Below are 15,258 nucleotides of genomic sequence, written 5' to 3'. Positions count from 1 at the left end.
TGTATTCAAACGCAACTGAGCATATTCATGGGAGAAAAAGATCTATGAAGAGCCATTAGATAAATAGATATGTTTCCAGCCAAGGAAATCCCATCTGCAAGTTGCTGAGGTCTACTCCATGTTTGCCTTGTTCGTGTACTCTTCCCTGTGCATCAGTTGTTGGAAACAAGACAACAGGCTGGGTTGGCCTGTGGTGTGAATCAGTATATCTTTTCTTAGGTAGTATAGCTACATTTTTGAACTTTGTCTTCTTGCCAATAAAGATGACAAAAAGCATCTCTCTCATTCAATTCTGAGCAGTCCTCAGTAGCCCAGAATGGATTCCAGGTAGCAGGAGAGATACAGAATGTAAAGAGTGCAATATGATGTGCAATATGAATGCAATATGATAGCCATCCTGGGAAATAAAACAATGGGAACAAACAACATATTTATTCCATCTAACTGGGAGAAGAACTGTTCATTTTGCTGAGTTGTAGACCTTCAGGTTCTGCGATAATACATTGCCTATTCTTGTATCCAAAAAGAAAGCCACAAAAGACCATATCCATCTGGGTTCATCCAGATTCATTGCTGGCTTTGAGAATTAACTGTACCTGGTGCGTAGCTTCACAACCAGCTACCATAGCTAATCATATTATTAACATTTTTATTTGTTTTGATGGTACTTCAACCAACCACTAAGCTTGTTTCTTTTCTTTGACTTGCCCATGTTTTCGACATTTGCAACACGCCAATTTTCCAATGCGTCAGTTCATTTAGGCCTCTATAAAGCATCCTCAGTTATTTTCTAATATTTGAATGATTCCAGTTGATTTTATGTGTGAGGGTGAGGGGCGGTTTTAACACCCTTTCCTGTTACACTGGAGAATTTGCTATCCTGGAGCCTGTGCACAAAATCACATCTAATGTTCAGAGCTCCTCCTTCAGCTGATAACGGGGTAGGAAGTCTGCCTTATGGGTTTCCCTATACTAATTGCCTGATAACTTACCACGGTCTCAGTGGTAGTTCTTGCAACCACGATCTATGTTTTGTTTGCAAACAGGTTTTTCTTAATCAGATGAGGAGGTATACAATCTACCTTTAGCTTTGTTTCACAGACCATGTCTTCAATCAGTAGATTGTTCAGGTGTTTATTCCTTTTGTAAATTTGTATACTGAAAGTTAGTTTTCATGTTTGTGAGACACAGGAAAAGACAATGTTTATCTAGCCCCTTTTGTTAGCTAGAGCTGATAATAAGCTATTCACAGCTGGCTGACCTTCTGTCTCCCAATCCAACCTTTTGATTCCTTCATATCAACCTAGCATTCACCAAGAGAATGCTGGCATTCACATTTCCGGGTCTCAAACTTTAAAGGCTGATCCCTGGTCTTTACTGGTGTAGACCTAGATCTATTCTGGAGTAGTCTTTGAGACTACTGTATTGATACTTCCTTAAGTCTTGCAGTTTCTCAAAGTTGTTGTGTGTCCCATTACCAATGGGGTGCTGGCAGGACAGCCCTAGCAGGTTGCTGGTCCTTGCTGCCGGGTGAAGCTCTCCATTCCAAAGGCTGCCTCAGCCTTTCATCCTCTGTTGATCACAATCCTCTTTGCAATCAGCCCATAACCTGTTGAGAGTGCACTGCAGGGACAGAGGGCTATTCCCTCTTCTGGCAGTTTTCCTTTTGGTCTGTGTTTTCTAATGTATTTACATAAATCTTTAATTCATGTATTCCCATGATGCAGAATAGCTCACTATTGCAAGCTTTGAATTTCACCTGTTTAACTTGTGGGTTTTCTTGCAATGCTAATTAAATGGTTTCTGGCATCCTTTTAGCATATGCACCTTTTTCAAGCTTGATTTTAACAGAAGTAATTTTTTGATTGTAGTTTTTACCATTTTTGCTGGTAGTTCTGCTGTTATCCTGTTGTATCCATACCATACATGCCTACCTAGGACTGTGTGTGTGTAGAGAGCTATAATCCTTTGCTATTCTTGTAGCTTGTTCTGAATGCCAAGCATTATCTTAATTTCCCATATTTGCCACCATGAGCAATTCCACATACGGCTTTTTTGTGGGCTCAGAGAGAGCAGGAACTGCTGTTTCAGCATGTCACAGCACATAAACTACTCTTCAGTAGGTGTTTCTGCACAGGCTCTTACCCTGTGGAATACAAAAAGTAATCCAAGAATGTTTACTCTGTGTAGCCAAAAGCAGCCTTTGCATGCCCCGTAGCACAGCTGCCTAGCCAATGGTGGGCTGGGTATGCTCCCTTGCAGATCTCCTGAAAAAGTAAGAACTCTAAAGAAATGTCTTAAGCTATCTACAGACTAATTTTGTCTCCTATCTGGCCAGGATAACAAGTACCACCTCACTTCAAAGAGGGCTCCTTACCCAGGTTTCATTTCAAGCACAAGGGAAATAGGACAGGCCAGGCTGAGGAACAAAAAGCCTGTGCCCTACCTCAGATCATGCAGTGGTAACCACCGCCTACATTTAACATGGGAGAAAGAGCTTTTCTATCCCAAGATAACCCCATGGTACCCACACTATGCACATACAGCTCCTCCTACTCTGTCTGGACCTCAATTAAGTGTAGTGGTGAGGACCAAGTCCATCTCAGTACAAAATGGTGTCAGTGGCTCTACCAGGTCCCTAAAGGCTCCATTACAGGGCTAAGGGCTGGCCTTGCTCCATACAATTGTAATTTCTTGCCATACATTAAGCTCAGTCTTATATCACAATGGCGTGGAGAAAAAGAGAGGCTGTTTTCACAAGGGTTCTGCAAACTCTGTTTGAATTCACTGTGTGCTACCTGAATAGAAACGCCATGTGCAACTAAAAGAAATATGAGGAAGGAAAATAGTCCTCTGACTTGTTTTCAACTTGGTATCTGCCTTCCTGCCTTTGGTACGGGAATACGTGGTGTTCTGGTGTAGGGAAATAAATAGATCTAGCTGGAAGCAACAGATCTGCTTCTTTAGTCTCACAGCACAGCAACACTTGAATAAACACAAAACGTCCCTGGGAAGAGCCCTTCCGAAGCTACTGCCAAGTGACAGACGGATGAGTTGAAAGGTTGCAACAAGGGAGAGGAACAGAAGGGCATGTTCATTAATGCAGAATATAAGGAGAGAGCAAGGAGAGCCGGTCCTTGAGGAGGCAGAAGGAAGATCTGGTATTTTCTCAGCAACACAGTACTGCCACGGGGAAATATGGTAGTATGGCAGCAGGATGCTTTTCTGTTTTTTTTTTTCTTTTCTTTTTTTCCTAGTTAGAGAGATTTCCCACAAGCCTGGTAGAGGAGGGAGTAGTCAGAGCTTTGGCAGATGTCTGTAAGCCCATATAATGCTTTCAATGTATGTTGTACTGAGAGGAGCGGAGTTTTAAAAGCCTACCACATTACCCCATCCTTTCTAAATGTCTTGTGCTTGCTGTAGGGGTGAGGTAGGAATCACCTCACCCAAATATGTCACTGGAACTGACACAGCAACAGGTCATTTTTTTTTTGTGGCAATTGTTGCTGTTTTCTATTACTAGTTAGTAAAGTAATGTAAGTCCTAGCCCCTAACTAGAAGGAAACTAGAGGGAGGGTATGCCAAGTGACTGAACGTGTGTCTCATTAATTTCAGAGAGAGCTAGGGTGAGGCTAGATCCTGTGTTGCAGGTAGTGTTCCTGGATGGCAGTCAGTGAGAATCAGCCTTAGAGATTTTGTCCAAGGTGGTAGTATAACAACAAGTGAAAGAACTTTTGAGGCAAGAGCTAGTGAAAGAGAAAGATGCTTCTTTTCAATTCCACTGCTAATTCTGTATCCAGCTAACTAGCTAAACTTGTTCAGTTCTCATATTCTGTGAGCACTGTATTGCAGCTCTTTACCCTGAAAAGCAAGATGTCCATATGCTGCAGGTCCAAGACTTGCACAACAGTTATATGCTTGGCTAAATGAAGGTACTGTAATCCTCTCTGAGTATTAGCGATCTTGGACTGCTCCAGGTATGGAAAGCCCATTATTTTAAACATAAGCAAACCCAGATGGCGTGGATGTGTCAGCCCAGCCAACATGGGCTCTGAAACTACTTGCTCTCTCTCTAAGGTAGGTACTACACATCTCCTCTTCCTTCAACATGTGCCTCCTGTTACCAGCCCCATCCAATGACCTGCTTGATCTGAGGGCATCTGAAGGAGTCATCAGGAGGAAACCATGTTCCTGTTCCCGTGAGGTCTGCTCAGGGGGAATATTCCCCCAGGTGATGCTTTGGAAGCTTCTTCATCGTCCAACTTTTTTTTAAATAGGTCAAACAGTACCTCATCACAAGTTAACAGCAGTGTTCCCTGTTGGCTCTTACAGCACATACCCAGTCTGTCTGGAGTATGCAAGCAGAGGAGGCAGAAGATGGCACAGGACCTCCGTGGTCTAGAGGTGACTTTAGCCCTGTTCAGTTAATCTACACCGATTTGTAAGAATCTGCAAAATTGTGACAAAGCTCTGATTTTTTCTTTTGGAGGCTAAACATTCGATACCTCTGAAGATACTGAATGACCAATATATACAAATTTCTGATATTTGTTTGTTCTTATCTTTTTTTTTTTTCCCCAAATATGAATCTACTCTCTTACTATCTATAAATGTTTTACTGGAATCTGGAAGGTAATTCTTGTCATTGAGATTTCTGTCTATGGTTGACTTGGGGGAAGAAGAAGGAAATTTTGCTCAAAGAGAGGAGGGTGAAAAAGGCACTCTGCTTTCTCAGTAGCCCTTGATCAAATCCAGAAAGTTTTTCTAACCCAAAAGGTGTCCATGGTTTCACAGTAGTTTCCTTCTGCATTACTGAAGGTCATTTTCTAAGACACAACATTTAATGAATGAAGTGTCTTACTGAGAGAGGAGACGGATGTGATCTGCAAGCACCAAAGAATCTCAATGGACATCAACAGATTTTACTGACCTTGTGGGCGTAATTTGGGAATAGTCTGCCTCTACAATTTAGACTTACCTGTACACCATGATGCTATTTATCATCAGAAAGGATTCACAGCTACGAAATACTTAGGGAGCTGCAGTGAATTACATACAGAACAGAAACCTCAATACAAGATGTCCCAGGCTAAAAGTCTTGCACAACTGACTTGCAAGTACAAAGGTGGGTTATGAGGCAAGTATTGTGGCTAACATGAAAACATGGTGTGTTGCAATAGCAGGAACAGATGCTTCCAAATAAATTTCATCTCCTATCAAAAAGTAATTTGCTATGATGCAAATAGCTGATAGATCTCAGAGAACATTAATATAGAACTAAAGACATATGGCCTTAAAAGTAAAATACAGCTGCGTGCCATCAGGAATTAGACACAGTTCCCCGTGCAAATGGATCAAATCCCACAGCATCAGCGTGGAGCTGAGACACAACACTGAGTTGAGAGAGAATTCCAGAGCAGTGGTATGAAATCCTGCAAACTTCCAGGTCTCTGTTTATGAATAAAAGATGAAAAATTGCTCACCACGCAAAGATAGCCATTATGTTGAAAATTTTAGCAGCAATTTGATTGCTTGCAATCATGGAGAGCACATAGAGCTAGAAGATATTATATTATTCTACCCATTTGGGACAGTCTACTTAGATATAGAATACTTAAAATAAATCCTTCAGGGGCTGAGAGAACACTGAGAAAACTTACCTTTTGAGAAAAGTAATACCTGGCCTAGAAATCTTGAAAATGTCCAAAAAAGATGAAACGTGTCAACAGCATGTTCCCTAAAATGTTTGTTTAAAGCTTGTTTTAATTTTAAACCCTTCTATCCCAGCAAAGATTTAGTTACACATCGAAATTGGGTATTTAGACATTTACTTAAGAAGTACATAGCCCCTTCTAGCTTTTGGAGTAATCCTCTGTACCAGTCCTGCCCTGTGGCAGTTTCCATCCAGACGTCTGTAAAGGGGCTTGGATTTCTGAACTTCTTGCCACTGAACATAGCAAGATAAAACCAGACAAATGCAAAATTCTCTAAATGCTCCATTATAAAGCACCTATATGTCCATCTCGTGTCAGAACTTCCTCTGTGAAATGCTTCCACAGAAACGCCAGGAGCTTTATCTCCTTCAAGGATGACTGGGAATTAAAGGGTCTCATTCCACCCCAAAACCCGGTTCTGTAGGGGAGGCAAAGCTTTCTGGCTGAAGTAAACTCCTTCGCTTGTAGTTGGAGAGCTGACTCTCCTTTCTCACTCAGACTGAGATCAAAATATCAAATACTTGCCTGATCCTTGTTAGATACTTGAGTTCTAGGAGCAGATTGCATAAAATACCTTGGAGGCCAGGCTGAATCAAACTCCAAAATGACTTGATTTCATGCCTTTGCATTCTCTTGGGATGAGCTGCGCTGTCAGGGTGGTTACCTCCTGGTTCAAGACTGTTGGCTGTAGACGTATCCTTCAGATGGAGGCTGGATTTCCTCAAACTCATCCTACTCTCTAAGTATAGAGGGACAGGTGGGTGTGAGTTCTGATGACTGATTGAAGCTCTAAGCTTGCTTAGACGATAATTTTAAGTGAAAACAAATGCTCTAAGTCTTCAAGGGATATTTTGCAAACATGACAAGAAAACAATTTCAGTTCATTTCACACACTCATTTGGGACATGACTTGATAACAAAAAAATATCATGAGGGGAAGGGAGTGGCCTGTCAGAGAAATCTTCTCTGCAATGCTTATATCAAAATTTTGGCGTGACGTCTGAACAGAAGTCTCTTACGGTGAAATATATCGTATGCTGCCTGGCACTTTTTGTTGGGGAAAATATATGTAATGTATGTAAGGAAAGGCCAGATTTCACCTGAAAACAATTCCCTTGTAAAGCAGCCCAGCTCAAGCAAACAGCCTTGCTAGGGTCTGATCCAAAGCTTGCAGAAGTCAGGGACAGGCTTTCCATCCCTTGCAGAGACCTTGCTGCCATGCCCAGCTCCGTGCTGGAAGGGTGCAGCCGGGAGCCTGTGCCTGTGGTTTCCTGCTCAGGTGTCCACCTGCTGCAGCAGGGCCAGTCCCTCCACGGAGGAATCCACTTACTGGTGTTTGCTGTCTTGCTGTGGCACAAGCTGTAACAAGCCTCTGCCACGAAGTGGCTTTTCATGGCCGGAGTTCAAACATACAAAATGAAGCGTACTCCATGCATTCAGACTCTTTGTACTCTTTAATCAACATCTTTCTACTACTCCCCAGTCTTATTTCACCCCTTCTAATTTAGCATGTAAAACAATTACACCTTCTTCCTTTCTCTAGTGTGCAGAGATATGTTTCCACTAATTACAGCCCCCCAATATCTTAAGAAAGATCCTGTGTAATCTTTTCAATGACTGCAACCATCATTTAGCTTGGGAATGGAATTTCATCTGCGACCCTACATGTCAGAGACACTGTCGCACAGGTTTTGCGTTTGAAAAATGGTTAAACTACTGAGGAGTTTACTTTGCACTGGAAAAGTGTTGGATTACTCCTAATATTAGGGGTCTAGTCTTTACAGTGTGACCACTTTGCTAGTAAAAAGGGGGTTTAGATGAAATGGAAATTATACCCTTAAGTGGGATTGCCAACTCTCACGCTATTATTATGAGTCTCATAGTATTTCACATGAAGTCCTAACTCCTCAGGGCGGGTGCTTGGGTGAAGGCCTCAGCTTTCTTTCTTTTTCCTTTTTTTTAATTTTTTTTTTTTCATTTCAAAGGAGTATTTCTAGCTCCAAAATTTATAAAGAAAAATCTTCTGCTTGATCCAGCAGGATCAAGAGGCAAAGAAAATCACATGAGAAAAATAATAAAAATAAGCTTTTCGAACTAAGTGTATGAACTAAGCCCATTTTCAGAAGGCGGCTAAGGACTGACCATATCAAGAAACAGAGTAGCCTACCAAGCTTCTTAAGACAAAGAGTTGTTGTACGTTTGTTGACTATTATTAACACATGTACCAATTTTCATCTCCTTCATCTCATTCTTTCACTGAGTTCTCAGGATGGTGACCCTGGCCAGATCTTTGGGTTGATACTGTAATAAAAATTATGTGTGGAGCTTGGTAACACCACCTATAATTAAGGTTTCCTAACCCTCTGTATTTTAAGATCCTGTTTTTGGTTGCATATAATTTACCAGATTAACTATTTAGACTGAAATTACTCAGGTGCTTGCCCGGGATGGAATATTTTTTTTGAGTAAAGTTTCATCTGTAGTGTTCAGCTGCTTCCCAGAACAGGTCTGAAGGGAAAAACTCATGTGAAAACAGTTTGTGCAAAAACAGTTGAATAGGTTTCACTGACAATTGCTAACATTTGCCTGCTTTGCACCAGAGACTAGGGCTTTGTCAGGAAACACGCGCTGCTGCCAGGGGTGTGCCTTATGCTATGCCTGAGAAAATTTGTTCAAATTTGGCTCGGTTTGGAGCCACTGCAAATCACAAGGTCACAGATGTTTGCCTAACCTTCAGTTAAAAACCTCTGCTGCTATTCTGCAGCCTCCTAAAGTAGCCTGTCCTATTACTTAACTCTCGTTAGAGCGAAAGAGGCTTTCCTATTATCTAGCTAAAATCTTCCTTGCTGTAAAGTAAGCTAAATTCTTCCTGTACTCTAGTGAGTGGACATAAAGAACAACTGATCACTGTCCTCTTCAGAATAACCTTTTATGTATTGGAAGACTGTTATCATGTCCCTGCTCAGTCTTCTCTTTTCTAGACTAAACAAACCCCATTCCTTCAACCTTTCCTCATAGCTCCAGTTTCTAAACCTCTTATCGTTCACATTACTCCCCCTCTGGCTGCTTTCCAGTATATCTACATCTTTTTTTTTTTAATGTGCAGTGCCCCAAACTGGACACAATAGCAGTAAGGCAGGATAATTACCCCTCCTGCTTCACATATAAATTCCTTCCAATATGAACCAGAACAAAATTAGCTTTTTTTGCTGTCAGCATCACGTTATACATGCATATTCGATTTGTCCTGCACTGTTACCCTCCTCCTGGTGTTGTTGCCTGCTCATTTAGTTCTAGTTTTACTAGCATTTTACTTTGACTTCCTAAACGTAGGGCCTTGCATTTGATTTCACTGAATTTCATTTGGTTGATTTTAGACAATGCCTCCAATTTATTGAGGTCATTTTGAATCTTCATCCAAAGTCTTAAAAGCTTTCAGCTCCCTCCAGCTTGACATCATCTGCAAATTCTACATGTATTCTCCCTTTTCCATTATCCAAATCATTACCAAAAAATATCGGATAGACTAAACTTTATAGAACCTGGTAGGACCACACTTGAAATGCCTTCCCAGCGTAATCTCGAGTAGCAAAATTACTTTTTACACACCCTCCACGGGCGTGTGGCCTCACATATTTACATGCTCTTGTTTTCAGTAGCAACAAGAATATCAAAAGTAGAGAACAGGAGGCAACAATCCTGGCGCAGGAATCCACCTATCTGCTGCTGCCATGAGCTTTGTGATTGTGTAGTGAAGCCTCCCCAGCAAAAGAAGTGGCACTCTATGGTGGGGATGTGGGGGAGAGCAAAGGGAGTAGGGCAGACTAGGGACCAGAGACAATCTGTGAGAGGCAGAAGGGCTGGCTGGGAACCACGGCACACTTTAACTAGCCTCTGTGCAGATGATTCAGTAAACCTATGGCCTCCCACAGTCATATATTCTCTTCTGACTGTGACAGAAGAGAATAACTTGTTGAAGATGCTGGTGTTAGCTCAGCATCAGGGGTCAAAGGGTGGAGCTGTAGTCTCAGGCTGCTGAGGACCCCTGAATGTATTTAAGAATAGGAAGGGTTGTATAGCTGGACAGGTTATTGTACAGTAAAAAAAAATAAATATATATGTACACCAAATAACTCTGTGAAGGTTACGAAGTTAAACATTCAGAATTCGCAAACCAGAGAAATGAAGGCTGCTGATGGAAATCTAATTTATCCCCTTTCTGGGTATGCTTTACAAAAGTTTATAATAGCTTGATATTCCAGTAGGACTCTGACCTAAGGAAGATGGTAATAAGGAGCAAGTATTTAGGTAATATTACTGCTTGTCTTCATAATTCAGTATGTTTCAACAGGCTGTATCTACCACACAGTTGGTGCTTGTGTAACATGGGCTGATAGAGGATTACACTTAACTTTATAAAATTAGCTTTCTTTTAAAGTATTTAATTTTATGTCAGGTTACATACAATTCTGAGCAAAACCAAGATGATGAGGAAAAAAACCCCAAAAGGCAAATGATATTCCAAGACTATGCATATCTTTTCTTTACTTACAGATTAAGATGGTTCTACTGGAAGAGGTTGGATGATGTTATATGATATTGGGAAAAAAGGAAAATTTTTATGATGAACGGTGGTCAAAGACAGTGATGGAGGAATCACTATTCTGAATCGATACGGGTTATCTCTTACAAGCATCATCTGTCAGGCCAACCAGATCATGCATTTGTGGTGATTACTCAACAGTTCAGTCTCCTGGAAGACAGAAAGAAACATGCAGCTACTGTGTACCAGGTGGACTGGGATTATGGGCAAACATGAAATAAAAGGATTTTTCATGTTTTTCAATATGAAAGCACTCCTTTTCTAGCAGTCTTTTTTTCTACTGTGTATATAATCCTGAAAGATTTATAATCATCAAGAAACAAACAACGTATTTTAGAAGATGGCTATTGATTATTGGGTCTAATGGTCCTTCTGAGATTGGAGCCTCCTTGGATCAAGCAAAACACAAAGAACACGGAATTGCTGCTCCTCTGGCTTCAGAGATTTTCTTTTTGTATTCATGATGTGAAAGGTAAAAGCTTGTTCAGCAATCAGTATCAAGGATACCCCTTTGCAAGCTTCAGAGACGTTTTAGCATTATGCTAAATTTTATGTCCTCTTACTAATGATGTAAATCCACCCTAGGCAGAGGTATGGACATTGGCATAATACAATAAATTAGAGAAGTTTTGAAAAAGATCCAAAGCTGAAACAAAGTTCTGCAGTTAAGCAGACTTTGGAATTGTATGCTTTTACACTGCTTTTTATTCTGTTTGATTTGGTGATAATTTTAATGGTAGTGTTAATAATGGACATATTATGCAAAGGTACTTCTCCCCTCATATTCATAGTAGATGTGGTCCAATCTATCAAAAGCAAAAATTGATTCTAACTAAATTTTAGGCAGCTAGTGAAGCAGTCATCCTGAAGTTTACTGCCTGAAGTCTCTCATGGGTCAACGGAAAGAGTCTGAAAGCCTGCAAAATTTCCAGGCAGAGACAGACACATTTGCCCTCTGGAAGAATTCACAAACACCTACTTCTCTCCCCTGACTGTATAGGAAATTTGGCACTTTCTTTCAGGAGATAGGTTACTTATACACCTAAATATTAGGTAAAGGTTAGGGGGTGACGTACACAGTGTATATTCAGTTTCTGCTTTGCAAACAAGGGAGAGGCACTGTGTGCTCTAACACATGCACTGCATTGGAGAAAGTCTAAGGGCAGTGGGCCTTAATCTCATTTCAGCCAGGTGTTAGCCTGGGGTAACTCACTAATGACAATGGAGTCTTGCCAACTTAGCACCTGTGCAGCGAGATCAAAACCAAGTCCATTAATGATGCATTTAGAGCTGGCTAGAGAACAGCAGTTCCACTTCATGATAACTTTGAAGGTTGCAGGATTTATTTTTTTCCTATATTGGAATGAAAACAAAACCTTCCGAGCATTTTGTCAGAATGTATTTGAATGGAAAAATACATTTTTGGATCAAAAAGATCAAATTTCTGTCTGCTCTCTCTCCCTTTTCCTCCAACCTTAGAAACCTCCCCCCCCACAAGTCAACATGGTCACTTTTCCATAAAGCCAGTCAGCCTCAGCAGAGCAGTTTGGTTTGGCAAGAAACTTCAGCAAAAGGACTTTCCAGCCACAGCCATGGACCCATTGCATGCAAAGATATAACAAAGCAGAGAGCAGGGAATAGACAAGATAAAAAAGATACCAAAAACAATGGTTTTCACTTTAACCAAATCCTTTCTTGAGGCTTGAGAAATGTTTTTTGGTTTTGTTATTTTAATTTCCATTTCCATTGGCTTGCCTGCTTGTGATTGCAGCTGAGACTAGAAGCAGTAGTGCCAAAACACCATGGGAAAGACCATACCTTCTATTTTTCTGACCATACAGTGGTATCCTCAAGAGGAAACAAGCTGGTTCTCATGAAGTTTCCATCTGAGGCCAGACTGGGTCATACGCTAGTTGCAGTGTTGCCAGCACAAGCTAAAAGGACAAAGAGTACAAGCCTCTGCAGGGCAAAGAGAAATTTGGGACTATTTCTCAGATTTTTTGAATAGCCATAAAGGTAACTGGTCATCTTTGCTTTTGGGTGCAGCTTAGAGTGGATGCTGACTAACCTTCAGACATGGTACTCTGTGTAGTGATTGTTGGTTACTGAATATCAACAAATCCATCTTTGTTTCCCTTTTGTCCAGAACAAAAGGTCAGAAAATTGTACTGGCTCTGAAAGCATTAATTCAAGCCTGTTAAATTGCTACCGTGTACTTTTCATGTCAGAAGTATTTTCCAAAAATGCGTGTGTCACCTAATGTGTTACTTTATTTAGAAACAAACAAATATTTCCTGGAGATTGCTGAACGTCAGTTATATAAAATGCAGTATTTACCCCTGTTTGACTCCTGCTACAGCAGACCGAAAAGAAAGTTCTTATATCCACATTTAAGTGCAGCTACCACAGCCCATTAAATACTGTCAAATTTTGTTATCATTCTTCCTATTATCCCTCCTCCTCCTATTTTTTTATACTTAAATAGATCGGACATTCAGAGCATCTCATGCATGTTGGAGGAATTTCTTGATGCTGGCAACAAGCTGATATAATGGCAATCCACCCACAAGCAGTCCAGCAGCAGCAGGAGAGAGAAGATTTTGGACTTGCCATCTTTATAGAATATTTCTGGCAACTCAAGCTGCAGTAGGAGTAGGAAAAGTACACACTAGAGACAGCGAAATAACCAGTGATGCACTAATTCCCTGTAGGTCAAACTGAGAAAACTACTAATAACAAAAACTACTAATTACACAAAATCAAAACTTAAACTAGCAAGTGAGGAATGTGAGCTACAAATAAATGTTCGCTGTTCTTCCTTCCTATGAATCCATAAGCCCACAGGAAAGCCTGAAACACAGGAGCATGTCATGTTTCTTCCCCAACATGAGCCTCTGGGAGCGCACAGACCCCTTTCCTGCCCTGATTCCTAGGGAAAGGCAGATTAGGATGAGGGCCTTGGCCATGCCTTCAAGAGGCCCAGTAGGCCTAGTCCAGCTCATCCAAAAATCAGCTGGCGTGGGGTAAAGACTGGAATCAAAAACTTCATCCTTGTGGCACAATGAGAAATACATTCATAGCACAAAACCTTTTCTAGGCAGGAGAGAAAAACACGCCTCTCAGGAACCTGCTGGATGCTGTCAAAATTATCATCTTCAGTATTATGGACTATGACAAATTGCATCCTTATTCCTGCGTTGGGTATGTTTTCTAACCTTGTCTTCTCCGTGTCCAAATGGTGGACTCTTAGCCAGCATAGATAGCCATAAGCGTCTGCTACTGAACTGGTCACACTTCTACTCAATAAAGAGAACGGTCAATGAAATCTTAAGGTAAAATTCATGTGTAGGTACTTAAAACAGATAGGATGATTGTGTCCCTGAAGTGCGTGTTTTTTTCACAGCCCGCTAAAGGAACCTTGGCTTACTATCTCTGATACAGACATCTGTGTTGTAAGCCTGAATTCAGGTTACATGAATCCCACCCAAAATAACATGCACCTTAGAAAATGAAAAGCCAGGAAGTCAACAAAAAAATTGAGCAAAGCATCACGACTGAAAGAGACTTCTCCCACCAGGAAGACCAAGAGGACAAACCATTCACAAAGGTATTAATTTTCTTTGACTAGTGTATCATTAGGAAGGGATCAGACATAGTACAGGTGTAAGGCAGTGTAAGAGCCTATGTGTATAGCAGAGACACTGAAGCTGGCTTAGCTGGAGAGTGGGTTGCACATGTTTACATTTGGGAAGGCCTGAAACAATGGAATGATGAAAATCTTCAGAGCAATTCATACAATACATACAGTATTAGTTCAAGCATAATGGTGTAAGCCAAATATTTAGAAATGGAAGGCAATGGAGGAAAACACATTATATTTCTGAAGAGGAAAGTCAGAGGAATATTTGTGTTATTTAAAAGTGAAATACATGACCTGGTAATTGAAAGCTGCCCCATAGAAAGTTTGGTATCAATAAAATTTGCTAAAAAAATTTAAAATTACTATTTTAATGTGTGAGAGTAAGAAAATATTATCCAACATGCACATATTTCATTTCAATGATTATTATTTACTCATGATTTATTACCCTGGTGCAAAGCACAGCTGTAAAGATCACAGAGATGACTCATGAATTTCTAATGCCAGTTTTTTTCTTTGTTTCCCTGAAATTATGGTCTCATCCAATCCAAAGATCAAAGTATTCCCCTACTATGAAGCCATCTGAAATGCTCCAGAGGAAATGCAGGAGCAGTGAACTATAACTTTGATTCTAGTAAGAGGTTCAGCATCATCTTAAACAGAAAGTTTCATAAGAGATGAAGGATATGTATCTAATACCTTCTTTAAGAACAGGACAGGAGACAGACTACATAGATGGTATAAAGCTATACTTAAGTGATTTAAAGTGGTTGACTAATATTTCTATAATTTCTAGCAAGTGAATCTTATTTCCCCAAAATATGAGCCTGACTGGTGTTTATAGGAAAAGTCTTTAACACAGATTGGAAGTCTAAAAGGATCTTCAGGTGGAATCAATAACCTTTGAATTACATAATTTTATCCCCTTTTTAATGCCTTGTTTGATGGATGGAGTGATGCAAAAGTAAATGCATCCATGTGAGTGGGTGTCAAACCTCAGAACGGAGGTATGTCCTGAAACATAGTAAGGACAGCTAGCTGTTAAAATCAGAGCCAGCTCCTTCCATTACTGTTATAAACCACGTCTCCAATGCTCTGCTACTTGCTGCTGCCTCTCAAGGCAGTTTCTTCTGTTACCTCCACCTCCTCAGCCTTGAATCCAAAAATCCCATGGGCTGTGTCCACAGATCCCCCAGCCTGGCCCCCTGAGCTGGTTGTCCACAGCCTACCAGCACTTCCTTGTGCTGCACACCCATCCATCTCTGCAGCTCACTCTTCCATGGGGCAAAACCTCCTTCTGT

This window comes from Larus michahellis, chromosome 1 (genome assembly GCF_964199755.1).
Source record: "Larus michahellis chromosome 1, bLarMic1.1, whole genome shotgun sequence".
NCBI lineage: Eukaryota > Metazoa > Chordata > Aves > Charadriiformes > Laridae > Larus > Larus michahellis.
This window is presented reverse-complemented; position numbering follows the sequence as displayed.